We start from the raw sequence: 5,826 nt of genomic DNA on the forward strand, positions 1-5,826 counted from the left end.
GTCGGCAAATAAGTAAAAATGAAAGAGAAAAGAGCTTTCTTATGCACATCAGAAAACAGAACATTCAAAACAATCCACCAGTATTATAAAACAAATAACCATGATTATATTTCCCTCATTAGCTTATTAAGCTTATGTGATTTATTCTTGACTCACAAATCTGCAGTGTACTTCCGTGGCCATTTGCTTCTGGACTAAAAAGTGTCCTAGCAGTCCTAAAATAGCCCTATGGTTTAGTTTATAGATGTCCACTTGGGGTCAGTGAATGCTGAGGAGCCTGGCTCCACATGTCTCTCCCCGTTAAGAGTCACTCACTGCTGCAGTGTTCTCTGTGAAGGCACAGGGACTGTCTTTGTTGAAGACTCTAGCACAGGTCTTCAAGGCAAACATGAAAAGAAAGCAGAAGCCATCTGTTGTTGATTAACATGAAGTTTCTATTAGTTTATTACTGTAGACAATTATATCAGAATAGGGTGAATAAAACCCTTTGTTAGTATTTCCTCAAGAGCAAGAGTATACTGTGGACATGGGGAAAATGACATATGTATTTAAAAAAGTAACATAGGGAAGTGTGTTAGTCAGCTTTTTTGCTGCTGGGACTAAAAGAGCTGGCCAGAACAATTTTAGAGAAGGAAAAATTTGGGGGCTGGGGATGTGTCTCAAGCGGTAGCGCACTCGCCTGGCATGCGTGCGGCCCGAGTTCCATCCTCAGCACCACATACAAACAAATATGTTGTGTCCGCCAAAAGACTAAAAAATAAATATTAAAATTCTCTCTCTCTCTCTCTCTCTTTTTTTTTTTTGGCATAATTGTTTATTTCTCAGTTTGTGAAAATGTCCTTAATTTGTTGATGTATGAAACAAATTTTAACTTTGATTGCTATGCAAAAGAACAGAAGAAAATCTGCTTTGCAATTAAATTTGTAGTTCAATTGCATACAGGCAACATGCTACATATGAAAAAATTACTAACTGAACTACAAATATTAAATACTGAAAAAAATTAACAGTTTATTATAATTTATTTTATTTAACAATCTAGGAAGTTCGCAGCCATCAGTAGTTCCAATGCGATTTCAGGTGCAATTGGGAATTCGGGAATCTTGGTAGAGCTGTTAGTGTAGCGAACCTTGTAGGTAAAATACATGCATACTTTTGATAGCACATGAGATGGAATTTCTCTAAAATTGACCTCATTAGTTTCATTTTCGGCAAACTGACCTGGGCCACTCAACATGGCTTTTATTGTTCCTGATGTTAGTGCATGTTCTCTTTTTACAATAAATTCATGACCATCAGAAGATATCAATTTGACATACATGGCATCAGGGCCTTCACAGCCACCATAGGTTTTCTCTTCTCCATCCATTATGTTCTTATAAATTCTAGTTTGGTTCCACAGGAACGTAAGTAGTTTCCTTAGCCTTGAACACTCTAAACAGGAACACATTTAAAGCACTAGTTTTAATGTGAGCTTCTAATTTTCTAATTTGCAGATAAATAAGAATGTGTTGGGGCTGGGGACGTGGCTCAAGTGGTAGCACGCTCCCCTGGCATGCATGCAGCACGGGTTTGATCTCGTCAGCCTTGCAGCCACCGCAGCTGAGTCCCCTCTTACCGCCACAGCCCCTACTCCAGGGCCACCCCCCCACCCCCAGCTGCCCGCCCCACTCTCTCTCTCTTAAAAAAAAAAAAAAGAAAAAGAAAAATTTGGTTGAGGGCTCATGGTTTTAGAGGTCTTAGTCCACAAAGGGCAGTTTCATTCCTCGGTGCTCAAAGTGAGCCAAAAGAGTATGGTGGAGGCAAGCAGCTCCCATGTTGATCAGAAAGGAGAGAAAGACACTCTACTCTCCAGGTACAAAATATTTACTCTACAGCTATGTCCCCAGTGAACCACTTCCTCCAGCCACATCCCACCTGTCCTCCACGTACCAGCCAGTTAATCCCATTAGGGATTAATTCACTGATTAGGTTAAAGCTATAACCCAATCATTTTCCCTCCAAAACTTCTTGCATTGTCTCACACATGAGCTTTTGGGGGAACACCTCACATACAAGTCACAACAGGAAGATAAACATTATTTTTTGATTGGACAGCATGTCTGCTTATGTGGCTTAATATGTAATGCAATTCTTAGATTATTAACCAGTCAAGAAATATGGAGCATATAAACCATAGCCAGTTAATACAAGTATCCCTCCTGCTTGTGAATGACATATATGTCATAGGTAGATACTAAAATATTAAGCCTTTATTATTTGAGCTAACTGGGAAGCATCAAAGATGGTTTGGCATGTAAAAACACATTAACAATTACACCTTTCTAAATTCTGAAACTGAATCTGGGAAGAAAGCCTTAAAAATAATAATAATAAAAAACCATCACTGACCTAAAACAAAAATGTATATGCTGGGAAACAATGAATGGTTGTAGCTTTTCTAATTATTAACCAGAATGACAATATACTATTGCTAGATAAATATAACTGGAGGTGAAATGAGAAGGAACTTTAGCTATTTCACAATGAGGGAAATTTTCTGTTGTTTTGTTTTTAAATAATCAATGGTATGATGAAGTCAGCACAAAGCACAGAAGGTTATTCTGGTTTGGGTATACAATATCTGCTATTTGGGCAGATTACATAGAAGTTAAAAATAACTTTTACTATCTTTTGTTAAGAACAAAGTGAATGTTCCAAGACTAGTTTGCTATTTTCCATAGAGAAAAAGAAAACCAAATTCTGTTTATGCATTACAATTGAATAACAATTGAAAGTAAAGGATTCATAGTCCTTGAATTTTTTTTTTTTTTATGAGTAAGCCTATTAAAGCAGAGCCAATTTAGGCAGTTTTAATGCATTTCATTATTTCTTTCCAGACTCATTACTTGAAAGTATTATAAACCAAAGAAAACAATGGTTTTCTTTTCCTCAATTTCTACAGCTTGCCCATTCAAATTTCGTCTTTTACCAATCTTTCACATTCTGGCATATTTACTTCCAGACAAAACTACTCACTTTTCCCCTTTATGACTCAAGCCACATGCATAATTGTACATACACATTCATGTTTCTTAGCTACTTCAATTCTTAGTATAGTCTCAGTTAGGCCCAGAAATTGTCACTTTTAACCAAAGTGGCCTATCTATCTCTTATTTCTTCTCTGAGGTAACTCTAGGCAAGTAACTGAGTATGGTTTGAAATATGAATCAAAAGCAATTTTTATAAAACTTTCCATGGCCACACATCCCTTCTACACTTCTTAAAGTGATAAATGGAACACACATACTAATATAACCCAAAGGTTGTCCACTCTCAAACACATAACATAAAAATGAGAGGCCAAGCTGTACACATGTGTGTGCATTCTATGTTTGATGAATACACATGAGTGTGCATACTATGCTTGATGAATAATGTTTTGTAGTCTAGTTTCCTTAGAAATAAGTTAGATGATATTAGTTTGGAAAATTATAAACAATATAAAGCAAGATGATGGGATAGAGTGATGGAGAGTGTTTTTTTTTTTTTTTTTTTTTTTGTACCAGGGATTGAATTCAGGGGTACTCAACCACTGAGTTACATCTCCAGCCCAATTTTGTATTTTTATTAGAAATATGGTCTCACTGAGTTGCTTAGCACCTCACTTTTGCTGAGGCTGGCTTTGAACTCGTGATCCTCCTGTGTCAGGTTCTGGGATTACAGGTGTGTGCCACTGCACCTGGCTGGAGAGTGTTTTATTATGGAGATATAACTAATATAAATTTCTTAGATGTAGGCTCAATAAATGAAGATAATTCCTGTTCTTCATGCCTAGAATGTTTAGGAGTTATTTAATAAATAAATGCATGAATGAAACATTTACTCACAATAATTGTATTAAGAAGAATAGTTCTCATTTTACTAATTTACAAGTTAGAAAATGAGGAATTAATGATTCTTTAACTACTGAGAGACAGACTCAGAAAATTGTTTTCCTCGATTCCATTTTGATGTGTCACTTTATTCTCAATTGAATATATAAATACACTTGTATAGGTGAAAAAGGAAATGTAAAGGTCTTAGGTAGATCTAACTTAAAACGAGTCTAGCTGAGGCTGCAGACAGAGCTGTAAACTTCCCACAGGACATTCAAACTGTCTCTTGGCTTGTGTTTTGGGTACCAGAGTGAATCAATATTAAAAAGATATTAATACTCTGCTAAATGGAAAAAGCAGACTAAGCATGGCTGATACTGGCTCCAGTCTGGGGGCCTCTGCATTGTCCCAGAGGGAAGCCAGCATTCATGTTAGGGTCACATTCAGTTATGAACTGTCCACCCAAAGGATCCCATCCACTTCTACCAGGGAACATTGTAATAAATCAATATTGTCTTCCTTTAACTTATTTTTTCTTATTAAATGAGAGTTTTGTATTGAAAAATTTAGAATTGGGTTGTACTTGTTTTAGGGTGCCATTATTTTCTCTATGATTAAAACATGCCGTTAGCCAGGCCTGGTGGTGCAGGCCCGGAGTAATTCCAGCAGCTCAGGAGACTGAGGCAGGAGGATTGCAAGTTCAAAGCCAGCCTCAGCAATTTAGGAAGGCCCTAAGCAACTTAGCTAGACCCTATCTCAAAATATAAACAAACAAACAAACAACAACAACAAAATAAACAGGCTGGGGATGTGGCTCAGTGGTTAGGTGCCCTGGTTCAATCCCCAGTACCAGGCCCCCCCCCCAAAAAAAAAAAAAACCAAAAATAGAAACATGCTGTTGGATGATAACCCTTACAATTTTTGTCAAATCACTTCTCACTTCTATCTCATTCATCCTCATTGCCCTCCCTCTAAAAAATGACATGGCATGGGGTAATGATTTGGTGTCATTTCTGCTGACTTCATCTGTGAGTCAGAGGAAATGATAGTGGGTAAGTTCAGGGCTTACATTATCTCAAATTTAGGCCTGGGTAGGTCAGTATGGTTCTTGTTAAGTGGGTAAATAACTGGGCTCCAGGACTTTTCACTGGAAGTCAAAACTTATGCTTCTTTATTTCAGAAGAGTAAGATTGAAGTAAACTCTGCTGTGGAATTAAGAAGTGTGAGTGGGTGCTGAGGTGGGATGGGAGTCCTCCCTCATTCCATAGATTGTGTGTGTGTGTGTGTGTGTGTGTGTGAAGATCCAGTTAATGAATTCCCCTCCTAACCAAGGCATTAACAAGGAAATTGCAGAACTGGCATGTCTGTGTGGAAGATGGGCCATGAATAAAGAGATGGGAAGCCTTTTAGAGGTTGAATTTCAATGGGCCTCTGACCACCTTGGACTTCATTGTTATCGCAAACTAATCAGGAAGTCTGGAGTTTCCTTATGGCAACCAAGCAGCTTCACACTGGTCAATCTTTAAAAAAGGGCTGGAAACAGGCCTTATTATCCTCTTACAGAGAGAGTGAACAGAGAGGCAGTCTCCTAAGGATCCTACACGCAGCATACTGCAAAGCAGGAACTCTTTTGAGTCCTGGCTCCAACATCCAACCCTCACTAGACTTTCCCATGTCTAGACTGCAGCTGGAAAAGATCTTGGACACGCTGTAGACCAACCCTGTCTGCCTACAAGAGTGTAGAGCTGGAGAAGCCAAGTGACTTGTTTAAGGCCACACAGCGAGTGACGACGGGAACCTGAGACTCCTTTCTTTCCCTTGAAGGTTCCTTTTTTTCCCTCTACCAGTCAGCGAGGGAGACTGGGGAGGAGCTGAGCAAGGTTTGCACCCAGGCTGGGGGCCGTGGCTTTCCGGGGGCGGTCCTCAGAGGCCCGGCATTCCACAGCCACTCGAGCGCCGCGCGCTGGGG

General features: G+C 39.0%; 1 pseudogene; it reads right to left on the minus strand.

Annotated features, from left to right (window-relative positions):
- Positions 1 to 1,003: 1,003 nt before the first annotated feature.
- On the minus strand, positions 1,004 to 1,413 carry LOC144253992 (elongin-C pseudogene; annotated as a pseudogene).
- Between the last annotated feature and the right edge of the window lie 4,413 nt (positions 1,414 to 5,826).

This window comes from Urocitellus parryii, chromosome 1 (assembly GCF_045843805.1).
Source record: "Urocitellus parryii isolate mUroPar1 chromosome 1, mUroPar1.hap1, whole genome shotgun sequence".
Taxonomy (NCBI): Eukaryota; Metazoa; Chordata; class Mammalia; order Rodentia; family Sciuridae; genus Urocitellus; species Urocitellus parryii.